Genomic DNA, 15,708 nt, shown 5'->3' on the forward strand with positions numbered 1-15,708 from the left:
CTCCATGCATCTCTGTGTCTTCTTTTTTCCCCTTCTTTTATAAGAATTTTATAAGAACTACTCTAAATCCAGGATGATCTCATCTCAAGATCTTTAACATAATTGTATCTGCAAAGACCCTATTTCCAAACAAAGTCACAGCTACCATACTTTATGGGGCCACTGTTCACCTGTCCCACTGACTACCAATCCTTGCAAGGTCATGTACTCACTCATCTGCTCACTCCTTCAACTGTTACACCAAAGATCACAGGAGGAAATGGGGATATTGTGATAAATTGGCTGGAGTCCTTCCCCTAAAGAGCAGAACTATCTAGCAGGGTATTCCAGAGCACAAAGAACCAAAATATAAAGAAGGGGATGGTAAGAGCCATATGATTTGGACGCAGAAGGACTAGTGGGAGCAACCCAGAGAAGGGATGAGCTTTCAAAGCAGGCGCAGAGTCAGCAAAGGCAGGTGCTAAAAAGCAAGGGCCAGTCAGGGCTTGCTGCAATTGAGTTTGATAGGAATACAGGGGGTATGGATGGGAAGAATGGGCAACAAAGCCAAAGAAGCAGCCACCCAGAGAACTCAGATTCCAACCAGCATAATTCATCTTACTGGGGCTTTTGGCTGTATGTGGAACCCTATATCCATACCTGTAGTGGCCCCAAAACTAGCCTGAAGATCTATGACTCCAGTAGGGATCATCCTGAGCTGATCCTACAACTAGATTATGTGAGCTGACCGTGAATTTCATCCACTTTCTGGGGGGAGGCCTCTGTGGATGATGCCCTAGAGCCCGTCTAGCTCCCTAATCCAGGTTCACGCTAAAGCCAATTCTGAAAATCTCACTTCCCCACCTGACATGAAAGTCCCGATTTTCAGGTTTCATTTCTTTCATACAAATTTGCCTATGACAGAATCTTATCACAACAAAGAGACCTGGACTGCTCCCTGGAGCTCAGTGAATGCGGACGGGAGCATTGTCTCACTTCTAGAAGTCTCAGTGGTCGCAGTTTTGATGAGGACGTACAGTTGCTCCAGAACCCCGTGGGGTCAGGATCCTGTAAGGAGTGGGAGTGGTGGTGGAGGGGATGCAAGATGTGGAGAGTGGAGTGTGGAAAAAAGCATCACCCCAGCGTGTGAAAGATTGAGATTCGAGTGAAAGCGGTGTCACTTCAGCCCACTGGACCTCATCCATGGCCTCTCCCCTCTGCAGAGCCAAGGCGGGGGGGCAAAGAGGAAAACAGATTAATATCATAAAAGCTTCTGGGTCTTCAGCCAAGGAACAGCAAGTCCCAAACAAATGGACACGGGGTTGTTTGAAGGGAAGCATGTCGCAGAAGCGAACAATAAACAGCTGCGTCGAGCCAGCCACGCCACTTCTGCCACGGAAGAACGAGCTCAGGAGCCGATCTCCTGGGAGGAGCCCCCTTCGGTGGAACATTCAGACACACAGGAAGAACACACACTGGTGGGGCCTTCCTCTTGCAGCACCATCTGGGTGAAAAAGAGGTCAGCGTGTGCAGATCGGAAGCAGGAGGTTATGACACGGAACATGGAGGGACTTGCCTCTCCCAAGCCACAGGTTTCCCAGATTCACAGTGAACAGAATAATAGCCTCTGCCCGCCTGCCCCAGCCCTTCTTGTAGTGCCCCTTATCTCATCGAAGTCAGTCTGGGGCCCTCGGCCGGCCAGAGTGCCCTCCTGAAACAGGCCAAGAGAGCACTGCCCTCCCCCGCACCCCGCATCCTACACCCAGGCTAAGCCCTACGTGCCAAAAACAGTGCGTGCTTTGGCCCTGGGAGAACTGAGGGCTGTAGTGGACTAGAGCCAGGAGACTTGACTTCTAGCTCCAGCTCCGCTACTAACATACTTGGTGCTGGAGGACTGTCTTTTAGCATCTCTGAACCTGAATTTTCTCTCTGTAAAATAACGTAGGATTAAATGATACTTGTGCGTGCAAAGCTCCTTAGAGCTCTAGTTCATGGGTCCACTGGCTGCAGCCCACTGGTCAATGCTGTTCACAATCTGCTTTTGTAAATAAAGTTTTATTGGAATACAGCCATCCCCATCATTTACGTATTGTTTATGGCTGCTTTTTCACTACATGGTAGAGTGGGATAGTTGAGACAGATACCAACCGTGTGACCCACAAGCCTAAAATACTCACTATTCAGTCCTTTATAGACAAAGTTTGCCAACCATTGCTTTGGGCCAACACTGTCGTTTTAACAGCAAGGGAACTGGAGGCATGGACAGGGCAAGCAATTTGCCAAAACTCATGCAAGTCAGGGCAGAGGCCGGGACAGCCCCGCTTTCCTGATTCATCACAGCCAAAAAAGTTCTCCTCTGCCTAAAGCTATCTGTTCAATTCTAAATACCGGTGGAAGCTGTGTTGGGGTATAGAGGCCACGGGGACAGAGGGCAGTTCCCAGGGAAGGAGTCAATGGAGTTGGGGCAGAGCCTGGGGACTTCTATGGCAGGGGCGGGTCTGGGGAGTCCGGTGTGACGGGGCTTGATGCGGGTCGGTGTGGGGCTCCCGCACCTCAGGGCCCCCCGCACGGAAGAGCAGAGCCAGGTGGCTCTCCCGGAAAGCAGCAGCATTTCAGGTGGGAAGCAGATGACAGCTGGCCTCTGAGGACATGTTAACCACAGGTCATGCATCTTGGTAAACCTCAGTTGGCTTTTGAACCACAGGGAGACATTTTTTTCTTGCCTCTTTACTCCCTAGCTACTTCCTCCTTCTAGCATTTATTAATCTAGCTGGTTAAACATTGACCCCAAACGCAGACTCCTCTTGTTTCAAGGCCTGTTCTCCGTGTTGGTTTCAGAAAAGAGCTCCCACTAAACAAACCTACTTTTCTTCTCTTTCGTTTCACAGCCAGAGTCAAGTGATAAAGGAGGTAGGGTCAGGGGTGCCGTGTTTGCTAGAAAAGACACACCCCAAAACCTGGGCCCCAGAGGGGAGGAGGCCCTTCGGATGAGGGCTAGCCAGGCTCAGAAAGAAATTCATCAGCTGTAATACACACAAGGCAAAAGCCACTTAATTCAATTAGTGTGAAGGCACATTTTGGAGAAGAGATTTATAAAATGTTAATTTTTCTGACTTCTCCATCACTATACAAAGTATCATATTCCCTGCTTCTAAACACAAATGCTGTTTTGCTTTAATTCTCCCTAGTTAAAAAGGAATGGCTTAGGGAAAGAGAACCATGAAAATGAAGGAGGAAACAGAGACAGTTCTGTGGGAGGGGAGTGGAGAGAGGGTCTGTGGCAGGTGAAGGGATAAGCCTTCTCAACAGAAGGGCCTTAGAGCCAAGCATTAGCCCTGTTGCCATTTTCCTTTGAATTGTTAGAATCCTCTGGAATGCAAGCTCCAGGAAGGTAGGGATTTTACTTCTTCCCTGCTGGGTTTCCAGCACCTAGAATCGTGTCTGGCAGGGGGCAGGTGCTCTAACATTTCCTGAATGAATGAATGAATGAATGAAGGCATGCAAGATTGGTGGTCTTATCGCTGGTCAGTCTCTCAGTGGGTGATGGAGAAGCTATTCCCTGGCTGGGATAGCAGCCACCGTGGCAAACTTCACACAGGAAAGAAGGACTCTCTCCAGAACCATTAAGACAAGCTCCAGAGAAACATCACTCCCAAGGGTAATATTTCCACCAAGCACCCAATGACACCCAGACGATGACCAACTAGCCCTTTTGCTGTGAGTTTCTATCTCTCATTTAAGGGACTACATACTTAAAGGCAGTTACATTTAATATAATAATACCCATTTAATATAATAATGCCTATGTTGTGTCAGGCATTTTGTATACTTTTTCTCACTTAGCCCTCACAATAACCTTGCTAGGTATTTTTACCCCATTTTACAGATGAGAAAAAGAAAGGTTAATGAATTTGCCCAAGTCACATAGAGTTTGGATCAGTCCTAGGCTTGTCTGACCCCAGAGACACTGTCCTTTCCACCAACCACACCTGCCTCTAACGAGCTCTGCGACTTCGAGCAACTCACTTCTCTCTGGGCCTCCATGGCTATATTCTCAAACCCACAGAGTGGAGGAATGTTATTTAGAAGTTTTCCACATGTGGATCTATGAACAGAGGACGTCATTGCTTTTGGGGGGCCGCAACATAATTTTGTTTCTAGAAGTTGAAATAGTAACATCCTTCATTGAGGACAGCTCAAAATGTCTCCTGCCCACTCGGGTTGGGGACAGTCCAGGCTGCCTTGCTAAGTCCTGGTCCCGCTTCCTTTTCTGAGGCAAAGAAAATCCCAGCTGTGTCCCAGGACCAGCCTCGCGCTTCCTGTGGTTCCAGGTCTTCACAATGGCCCCATCTTCCTTTCCCAGTGTGCTGGGCACAGTAAGAATCAGCAGACCCCTTCAGGGGAGCTGGACACAGGGCAGCGTGCTGATGCAGCCTTCCCCATGTTCTGTGAGCACTCGTCTTGGGGCAGCCTCGTGAGCCCCTGCAGACACGATTTCTTCTAAGGTGAGCTGCTGGGGTGAGAAGACAAAAGAGGGGAGGCTTTGGAGGGTAAAACCCTGGGGAGCCAGCTTCATTCCCAGCCGGGCTGGGAGTCCTCATTCCCTTGTTGCCCAACTGAGGAGATAGAGGAAGTTCACCCTCTTAGCACTAAAAGGAAGACGAACAATAATTAAATGAATGGTTTTCAAGCTCTTATTAACTGCAAAATCCAGGGTGTGAAACAAAAGCCTATCCTTCTGGTTAAATCCAGACTAACAGGGCCAGTAGCGTTCTTCTCCCTTCTCCCCAACCTGCCCTGCTTACAGCTGGACTGGAGGGGCCTCCACAGAGCCCTGTTGGAAACTGTCTTAATCTGACCAGAACCCCCGAATTTTCCACCCAGAGTCCTGGAAGGTGAGTCATTTACCAGATTTGACCACCTGGCTGGCGGCAACCCCGAAGCTCACACTCAGGACTGAGCCACTGCCAGCGAGGCCGTTAGGAAAAGGGTCACAGTGGTGCTGGGCCAACACTACAAAGCGCACACGGGGAAGGGCCGGGCCGTTCACCCGGGCGGCCTCGAGAGCAGCCCACACCGAGAACAAGGTCAGGAGCGATGCTGCTCTGCTCTCCTCTGGGGTTTTGAACGTCCAACCCATTCGCTTACCATGATTTCCTTCCTATCCTCACTCGCTTACCGTCACTGCACCTGTTACGGAACTTCATCCAGATGCCCAGGTGCTTGGTGAACCCCCATTTTCTCGAAGTCTACAGTTCTCTCCTGGATGGTTTGTTTTCATACCCACCCCAGCCCCTGGAATCCCTCACTCTGAGCAATCTCCAACCTACCTCCTCAACTCCTTCACTCTCGGGCAGGGCTGGTCCACAGGTGATGACTCCACGCTCCGTCCGCCAGCCCCGGCCTCTCTCCTTGGTTCCCAGTCCGTACCCAGGTGCTGAGTGGGACTGGCCCGTGGGTCCTGGGCCTGAGGTTCCGCTTCTAAAGAAGGAAGCCAAAGATCGGGCACTTGTATTTCTCAAGCTTGACTTCACTGTAGAATCACCCGGACAACTTTGACACCATTAAGAAGCCTGAGTTCTACCATAGACCAATGAAATCAGGGTCCATGGGAATGGAGGGCCAGCAGCGGTACTTCCCTTTAAAAGTAGTTATAATATACGTCAGAAAATATAACAAGTCCTGGCACATTTTCACCGAGTGAAGAGCACATGTCACTACCTACCACCTGCATCGAGGACTAAAAGCAGCACCAGCCACCCAATGCCCCCGCATGTTCCTTCCATTTCTCCTCCCAGGGCAATTCCACTCTTCCAATTTTTAACACCAGATATTGGTTTTGCCTGTTTCTGATTTTTCTAGAAATGGAATCGTGGAATACACACTCTTTGTGTCTGACTTCTTTGGTTCAATGTTTTATTTGTAAGATTCGCCCGTGTTGTTCGGAGGAGCCGTTGTTCATTTATTTTCGTCGCCACAGAGGATTCCACGGTCCGACCATACTCACCATATACATAACGCTTCTCTTCTTGATAAACGTGTAGCTTGTTTGCAGTCTTCAGCTCTTACAAATAACGCTGCTAGAACATTCTTGCATGTGGGTTTGTTTGGGGGTCTGGGGCACATACGTATACACATTTCTGTTGAGTCTAGATCTAGGAGTGGCTTAGCTAAGATGTGCATACGATCGGCTTCAATGGATGACCGCAAACACTTTCTAAAGTAATTGCACCACACTCATGTTTGCAAAAGCTTCTCAGGTGATTCTGGACGATGGCTAGTGTTGACAACGCTGTCTAAGGCTGACTAAGGGGTGACGAAACCAGCTCTGCTGACAACCATTGCCCTGAAACCCCTCCTTCATCTGAAGACTGACGAGGGGAGGTGGGGAGGGCATCCTTGTTCCAGGGGGAGCCTTGTCCTTCTCTGCCCTGTGGGGAAGGAAGGAACTACGTCCAACTCTGAGGCCAGGTGAGGTGGGGTCTTTCCTGGAGATCGGTGTGTCTTCGGGCAAGGAGGACTGACACCTCAGTCCCTGAGAGTTCAACCTGCAGGCCCAGGCTGACACCACCATCCAAATGGCAAGAGAATTCTTGGGACTGCATAACGCATATCCCCCGAAGGAAAGGTTCTGTGGGAGCATAGAGACAGTGCCCACTTCTTGTCTGGCCTGGCAGGACGGTGAGTCTGTGCCTGTTAAGAGAAGGACAGACACCTCAGCCCAGTTTCGGGCAGTCTTCTGAGCATTGGTGCCATTCCTGCTGCTCCCAGTGAGCAAACACAGAGCACTGCAAGGACAGGAGCCATAGGGTTGCCCAACAGCTGCCAAGTGAGGGAGCTGGGGGTGCAGACTGCCAGCAGGGCCCTGGTCTGAGGGGTGCTCGGTAACAGGAGGGACCCACATGAGGCCGAATAACATATTCACCCTTCCTAGAGAGATGGCCATCTAGCTGGAGGCCACCAGCAGCTCAAAGAACCAGAGTGGGGTCAAGGACGACTCCCTACCATGAGGCCAGAAGCACAAAATGACCTTCACCTCCCTTGACCGTCCTTCCGGCTCCATTTCATAAAGACAGGGAAGCCCAGGACAGGAAGAGGAGGACAGCAAGAACTGCTTTGCACCTTCCCACACGAATCCCTCAGCGGGGAAGGATAGCCTGCACCTGGGGGGCAGGCAAGCTCTGAACCAGACGGGAGACTGAGGAGTTAAAGGAAGTTCAACCGCAATTCTTTTTATTCAGATAAAATTCATGTAACATAAAATTCACCATTTTAAGCATTTTAAAGTGTACGAGTCAGTGGCTTTTAGTACATTCACTTGACTGAGATTTAATTAACTGAAAATGATGAAGTCTGTCCAAGACGCCTTTAAGGGCTAAGAGGAGAAGCAGGGATTTTCCCCTGACTGATCAGAGGGAATGAAGAACAATTTTACGACAATCCTATGAACCTTTATTAGCACTGAGCGTCTCCATTCATATATCCCACAGGCCGCTCAAACGCATCACGCCCCAGTATGAACGCATACCTTGCTCCTCTCCTCACCCCTCAGGGAGAAAATAAAAGAAATCAGCATCTTTACCATGTCCAAGTCCTGGAAATCCCCCAGATTCTTTCGCCCAGACTCTTGTCAGCCACAAAGTCTGCACAGTCTGCTGCCTACACGCCTCGCTGCCTCACCCTCGCCCCTCGGCCCCCTCTGTGGCAGCCTTTGCTTGCAGCGTGGCTGTCCCTCCCCGGGACTGTGGCAGTAGCCTCCTCTCTGACTGGGCCCCTTCTGCAGCAGCAGGCAGAGCCCCACAGACTCTGCCCCGAAAGCCTTACACGCCTGGCGCCACCTTGTCACCCAGGTGTCACAATACACGTGCCTTCCGTGGCAAGTCCTTGCCTGACCTCAGGCACACATCAGCACGGCTTGATGCTTTCATTCTACTTGTTTCTTCGTTTTCACACTGCTTCTCACCGTCTCCAACAACACCAGTTTACTTTCTTACTGGTTTATTCTCAATCTCCACCCTTCGCCCCTAAAATATAAGCTGCGTGAGAGCAGAGACCTCGCCTGCCTTATTCCCCACGACGTCCCCTGCCTCGAGAGCTGCCCCACCCAGTACAAAAGCCACAAGCCACAGGTGTGTGGTGAGCTTTCAAAATGTAGCTAGTCCGAGTTCAGATGAGCTCTGAGAGTAAAATATACGCCAATTTCAAAGCCAAAGAACAAATTAATGTAAAGTATCCCAGTAAATTTTTATACTGATTACCGTTGAAATGACCATCCTTGGGAACTATTGGGTTCCATAAAAGAGATTATTATAAGATTAATTCCACCTGTTACTTTTATCTGATTTTACATATTGCTACTAGAAATTAAAAATTACAGACACGGTTCCCAGTGAATTTCTTCTGGACGTCACCGCTCTAGAGCATTACCGGCCCAACGACTAGGCAGAACCTCAGTGAACATTTGTTGAATGAAAGGAGGAAGCCAAAGTGATCTAAGAGCAAATCTCATCATGTAACCCACCTGCTAAAAGTCCTTGATTGGCTCCCCATTTTGGGAAGGACCAGATTTCTGCTTTATGACCCGGCATATGAGGCTGTCATGTCAGGACCTGCTTCTCCCACTGGTTTTTACTACCTGCTCTTCTCCATCCAGGATATACTATCTTTTTGTGCCCGAGTCTCCCTCCGTTGGGCCACCCCTCCTCCACCGTGTCAACTGGTAAGCTCCCAGGCACTTTTCAAGGTGCAAATCAATGTCATCCTTTCAGAAAATCCTTACTCTGTAGGCAGAAGCCCCTCATCTCCTGGCAGAACGACCAGTCCACTGTGAGGCTCATTCTTCCTGGGTTGGATCCCATCAGCTCACTGCCTCATGCCTGCATCCTCACAGCAGATCGGGGCTCCCTGAAGGTGAGAAGGGTTGTGTCCTGTTTGTTTCATTCTTCAAAACTAGCATGGTCTATGGGTTGACTGGGTTCAGCTGCTGTGTGGTTCTTCCTCAGGGTCTGGTTAGAGTCGGGTGGAAGCCAGCACTTGGGTCATCTGAAGACTTGTCTGGGCTGGGTGTCCAAGATGGCTTCTTCATCCCCCCTGCTTGGTGCCTCAACGGGGTTGGCTGAAAGACGTGGTGCCGGGCTAGGCAGTCCTCTCCAGGTGACTAGTACAGGAGTCCTCATAGCATGATGATCTCAGGACAACTGGACCTCTTGCATGTCGAGACCTTGCTCAGAGTGAGTGTTCCCAGAGACCCAGGCCGCAACTGCAAGGCTTTCTCTAACCTGCAGCAGAAGTCAAGCAACATCATCTGTGTATGCAATTGCCCACAGGTGAGCCCCAGGGCAGTGTCGATTCAAGAGGAAATTTCTCCAGGACTTGGGTGTGTGAGGTTCATTTGGAGACCATCTTTAGGGACCAACTGCCACATGTCTAATCTGAAACTTAAACCAGGAAAGACAAAGGAAACTCAGATATCTTAAGAATCTCTGGGAACAACACAGGACAAAAATAAATAGTTAATGAAATATATATATATATATTTTTTTTTTTAAACAAAATACTTTCAATAGGGCTTTGGGCCTCAACTGTTTATCATATTCGGCACCATATACCACACAAGTCATCAGGGTAGACCTCTAACACTTTGGAGCAAACGTGTGAATCCCTACGAAAGCCAGGACACTTAAGAGTATTAGAGAATGGCCAAAATTATCTGGAGAAATCTATAGGAAACTTTTGCTTAATGGTGAGGCAGCACTTACAGCGTTTGGTACAGAGTATAAGAATGTTCAACTCTATTATTCACAGCAACAAAAAATTAGGACGGAACCTTGGTACCCATTGTAACCATCCGGTGGACCATTATACAAGCCTTCAACACTGCTTGATGAATTTTCATGGCAAAGTGCATAGGACACAAAGAGAAAAACTCATATGCAAAATGGTGCATAAAATATTCCAGTTATGTTTAAATACTTACCTGCATAGAAAAAAGACTAGAAAGGTATTCATCAAATTTTCAGCCATGAATATAGCTGCCCAGCAGAATCATGGGAAGTGTTTGAAAGCTTTCCTCTTTGTGCTTTTCATACTCCGTGGTGCACGTACTATTTTTGTAAGCAGAAAAAAAATGTAAGAGTAAAATGAAACTCCACTGGGAAGGTGGGGCTGCATCATGGCTCCGAGGTACCCCACGTGCCTTTCCTGCAGCTCTTGCAGGGATCGTATAACCATCCCTGGGAATTATACCGGTGTGATCCCTGAGGCCTTAGCAGCTCCTACCTCAGAGCCCTATGGTTGCACATGTTTCTTAGGGTGTTAGACGATAAGATTAAACCTATAGAATGGCAGACTTTACAAGCACTTTCCTGTATCCTCTCCGAGCCTCGCAGGAGCCTGATGACCGAAGCAAGCCCAATCTCAGGATCACCATTTGACCCATGAGAAAACAGGGGGTCAGCAGGGTAAGGTCACACACAAACCCAGGGGCACACTGACAGTCAGGATTCAAAACCAGGTCTTCAGGCTTTATGCCTGGGGCCCTGGCTGCCCAATCGGGGTCCCTTTTCTACCTGAAATGTACACTCCCGTCCTGTGATAAAATTCCAGCCACAATTTCAGCCTTCTGAGGCCACATATGCTAAGACGAATCTCTCGTCCTCCTTTCTGTATTCCAAGGATCGTAAAGGCAGCTCTGGTGTCTCCTCTGAGTCATGCACAGCTTCCGTTCTGTCTGTTCTTCTTCAAGCGCCATTGTTTGGGGTCCATGCACCATTTTCGGATCTTAGAATTTCAGAACTGGAAAAGATCTTTAAAGGTCATCTGGCCTAAGCAGCCTCTGCCAGCCTCTTACAGACACCATCTCATCTGAAAGCTATGTCCCTCCACAGTATTCCCAAGGGGGTGCATGGGGCTGGGACAGGGCGATAAGATGCCCTTTCCCCTACTGAGCCACCAGACATCCGCCAGCTTACCTTCATTCAGAGGGGAATGTCGAGGCTGCAGAGTGCAAGGCAGAGTGACTCAGCCTCCTAACAGGGACATGGCACACAATGGAAAGATCTGAGGCTTCCAAAAGGAAAGAAAACCAAAGGCCAAGACAACTCACACACAGAGAAAGCCAGCTTAGAATAAATCCCACGGGCCAAGAAGAAACCCATGGGAAAAAAAAAAAAATCTCCCTCCTGAGAGAGCTCTATTGTGTGTGCTCTGGGTCAAAAGAGCCTCACTGTGCAAAGGGGCTCCCCCACCTGCTGGGACTCTCCAGAATGACTTCTTTTTCTTCTGTCTGGGTTCAGCAAACTTCCTGCTTCCTCTCTCCCAGGCCAGTGAGCCCCTTCTGCACCGGTCAGTGAGGGCAATGGGGCTTGCCAGCCACGGTGGCAGCTCGCCGGGCCCTGGCACGACGTTACTTGGTAAATACCACAGCTTTGATAATTTCTTGCTTCACTAGTCTCTTGGGATTCTTTCCATCTGCATTGAGAAAAAGAAGCTGCACTTCCCTATGCCCACAAATTCAGATGCTTTTATTCTGTGGAGGACTGGTATAGATGGCCGCCGATTTCTAACAGCAATCCTCTGAGGTAATATATTTTAAACGGGTGGCAAGCAAAATTTTTAAAAAGGGAAGTCCTTCCCCACCCTCCTCCCACATCCATGAAATCTTTGTTAATATAGACATTGAAAAAGCAAAACTTCCTTCAGATTGAAATGGAAACACTTTATGCTGGCATCCCTTTTGACCAAAATGGCTTATACACATGAAAAACTATGAAGCACAAAAATCCTACAGCTGTTTTCTCCTCCAGATAAAATCCTTTTGTGTTAATAAATGTTCTTTCATCATGTCCAATATTAGGGAGCTTGCAGAGGGATCCGCTGAGGTCATATCCCTTTGTTTCTGGGATTCCCTGAAATCATGTCATGCATGGAAAGTAATTCTCATGAGATAATGTGTATCAAAGAACTGTACACGCCAGTCCTCAGTCCACCCCACCGATGTCAGAGCCCCTCGCAGGCTGTCTTGAATCCACTGCGTGCCAGGCTGCTGGATGCTAAGAATTTGCATGACATTCTCATGTAATTGCCCCAACAGCTGCGTGAGAGAGACACGATCCCCATGTTCAACTGGTGAAGCCAAGTTAAGAGAGGTCAAGAAATCTGTCCAAGGTCATGGAGCTAGTTGATAGGAAAGCAGGACAGAAAGGCTCCTGAGTCCTGCTCGGCCAGGTGGTCACTCAGCCCTGCTCCAACCCCACGCTGATCAGAAACTCATTGCCCAAGGCAACCCATTCCAGTTTGAGGCTGCTTCGGTCATTCTAGAGAGTTCTCCCTTGTCCTGAGCTGAAGCCTCCCTCCTTGTAACAACGTAAGAGTGATTCCGCCCCTGAGGCAGGAGCCAGAGCTGCCGAGGAGGATGTTACCCGAAGGGCATTCTAGGAAATGGAGGCTGGACCCACCTAACTGGGAAGTACTGCTTCCCAACTCCGAGTCAGGAGAAGTTGAGGCTGGCAGGCGAGGAAGTGTTATCTCAGGGCAGTGTCGTGCCAAGCCCACAGCTTCCGCACTGCCAAGGAGGAGGAACTATTGGGGGATGGTTAGTACAGGAGGGGAAGCCAAGAGTGGACCTGACCCCCCACACCACAGGCTCCTTCACAGGAAGACTGTCGACTCAGGGGGCAGACACACACGGTTAGCTGCAGGCCCAGGGTCCCACTCTGCATCTGTCTGCAACCATTTCCAGGTTCTCGGATGGCAGCGGCCTGGAAATACGGACCCACAGAGGTCATAATTCTAGAAAGGCTGTGCAAAGGCCTCACCAAGTTCCCCAGCCACGTATGCACTCTGCCTGCACAGCTCTTTGTGGTTATCTCTTTACCACATTGTCTCAGAGCGAGCTGTTTGCTTTAGTCTCTCTTCTAGCTGGCGACCTTGCGGTGCGGGGGGAGCAATCTAGGGCTCGCGGGCGAAAGCTGTCCCACCATCTGCTTTTGTAAATAAAGTTTCATCGAAACACAGTCACACCCGTTCATGTGTGTATTGGCTGTGGCCACTTTCTCTACAGTTGCAGAGTTGAGCAGTTGTGGCAGAGACCGCGTGGACCACAAAGCCTAAAAGAGTCACTATTTGCCCTTTTCCAGAAAAAGTTTGCCACCTGTTCCAGAGAGCAAGGGGAGGGTCTTGTTCATCTCCGTATTCCGTGCGGTAAGTGATAAGTGATAGCCATCATTTCTTCAGATGCAACATAGCCATGATCCCTTTGTCACAGAGAGATAGTGAAATAGAAGGGAGATATCCTATCTAGGGGCAACATATGTAATCCGCCCCGTACAGAGCCTGGCATAGGACAGGTCCTCAAGACATGCGTAGTGAGTCAGTGAAGGAAGCACAAGGTCCATCCACCCAAAATGAAATGATGGATGTGAAAGCACTTCACAAACCATGAAATGCCCTCTGAGAGCCTGGTGGGTTATCATCATGGTTGTCCAATGCAGAAACGTTCTGGAGCAAAGCCTGCCCTCCACTGTGGCTTCCCGGATCCTGATTTTATGAGTAAACTCTCAAAAACAGTCTTAATTTAGCCTGATTCTTGTTCTTACGTAGCTCCTCTCCAGCTGCCTCTCTTGACATGTCCCTCGCAGCCCTGATCCTTAGGTTAGATACAGAGTTTCTTAAATAAGAGCTACCAAATATTGACAGCTGGGGTGATTTTGTACTGGACCAGACTGGCTAAGTTTTGACAACATTTCCTAGATTTACCTTCTTTGTATGCCCCTCCTTCCAGTTGGCCCTACCACTAGAATAAGAGAAACTGGCATGAGGTTTGGAAGGCAGAGTGAGGGAACAATCATTCCAGTTGCACGTCTTTGTGGGACCTCCTTGCCACCATGGCTCACATCCGCTGTTCTGCTCGCTCACCCCCTTGCCGTGGAGAAGTAGCCCATTCTGCAGCCCCGCCAGCTCCTGCTGAGTCCTGGGTCAGACATGTGGGCAGTTCCATGGAGGGTGGGATGCGCGTCTTTGGTAGGCCACCCCCACTGGCCGGGTTAGATGTGGTGAGAGACAGTCGTGGGTCCCAAGTTGTCCTTGCTCGGTCCCCTTTCAGAGCCAGCTTGTCTTCATGACTGGTTGCCCTGCACCGACTTCAGAAACAACCAGGAGACACAGAGGCAAGAGTCTCCCCCAAAGTTCTTCACCAGTTGCCTTTTGCCATCCCTGATTAGTAACTTTTCTTTTCCAGACCTTTTCTTCCACTGCTTCTCTCACAATGATGTTAAGTCTAACCCCTATAAGAAATCCTTCATCTTGTATCATTGAGAGTGGCCCTGCTTCCCCAGTCAAGACATGAGGAAGGAATCCAAAGGATGGGTTCTCTGAATCGGTTCTGGAATGGTTTTCTAGAAAGTTTTCTAGAATCTCTGGTCTAATTATAGTTAAAGGCATTCATGATCCTGATGCCCGTGACAAAGGGGACACTGGCAGTCCATGGTATGCAGTGACAAAGCAGCTACTTAAATTATCACCTATAATACCTGTAAGTGCCTATAGAAAGCAAGGCTTTGGATGACCAAGCAGTTGTTACCATAGAACATTTTAGTGAAAATAAGGAGGGAAAAGGGATTGGTAGGTAGCTTCTAGGTGTGCTGGAGAACTTGGGGAAGGAAATTATGATCTTAGGACTGTAAGTCTCCAGCTTAAGGTCTGGCTAAGGAAACCCATAGCTCCTATGGCTACAGGGCCAAGATTTCTCGAAATCAAATTCACAGTCTAATCTTAGGCTGAATAATGCAAATTGAAATCATGACCTCACAGGATCTCTTTTGTTACAGTTAGCATACTGACTAGGAAGAAGTAAGACTCTGAAGACTGGGATATGGGGAGAGTCAGATGAAGCTGAGGGGCTTGAACTCAGAATTTTGCTGAGCCTTCTTTGCTAAGAGTAGCAGTCCCTCTTCCCTAAATGAAGAGCTCAGTCTCCCCTCTTCGGAAGAAACTTTCACTGCGCCTGAACCAGGATCAAGGACCTAACATGCCTGGCAGGAAACTACTGATTCTCCTCAGGACCTGTTCCCACCACTCTTACTGCTTCTAGACTGACACCTAGGGTTTTAGCAGGCCCCAGGTTTATGAATTACAGTGTGATCCATGTGAAAATGTCATAGAAAAACAAAAGAATTGCCAAGTTTTGCCAATTTATATTCATAGAAACCTGAGGAACATGTTTAGAAATGGATCTTGTTGGTGTTGAATCAGGGTGGAAGGAATAGACTGCTGCAATCTGTTGTAGGCAATATAGGTATCCGGAGCAGAGCTTCTGGATTCACTGCGTTACTTCGAGTAGCTTAGAGTGGCTCTAACAGTTTGCTCGGCTTATTGAAATAAAACCTACATCCAGTGGTGGCTGGCACCCAGTGCAATTGAAATACTAGAACTTTCTTGTTATAATATAAAGGAAGGTAGCCAAAGGCTTACGGAAGTCAGAATTTTGAAGTAGATGTACTATGTGAGACCTACTTACCCACCTTCTAATCGTGTCCACAGGAGGGTCCAGAGGACATTCCCTTCAGCAAGGCTGTGTGATATGGTATGCATACTACAAGAAGGGAACAGCCAATACCTTTGAAAAACCCGTGGTAGCTAATTACTGTAGACCAGGAATCACGTTGGTATTGCTACCATTGAAATGGGTTCCACAAATTCATGGCAATGATGGGCTGCCCACGTGACAGAGAC

The sequence above is a fragment of the Ursus arctos genome, unplaced genomic scaffold, assembly GCF_023065955.2.
Source record: "Ursus arctos isolate Adak ecotype North America unplaced genomic scaffold, UrsArc2.0 scaffold_4, whole genome shotgun sequence".
In the NCBI taxonomy this organism is placed as follows: domain Eukaryota; kingdom Metazoa; phylum Chordata; class Mammalia; order Carnivora; family Ursidae; genus Ursus; species Ursus arctos.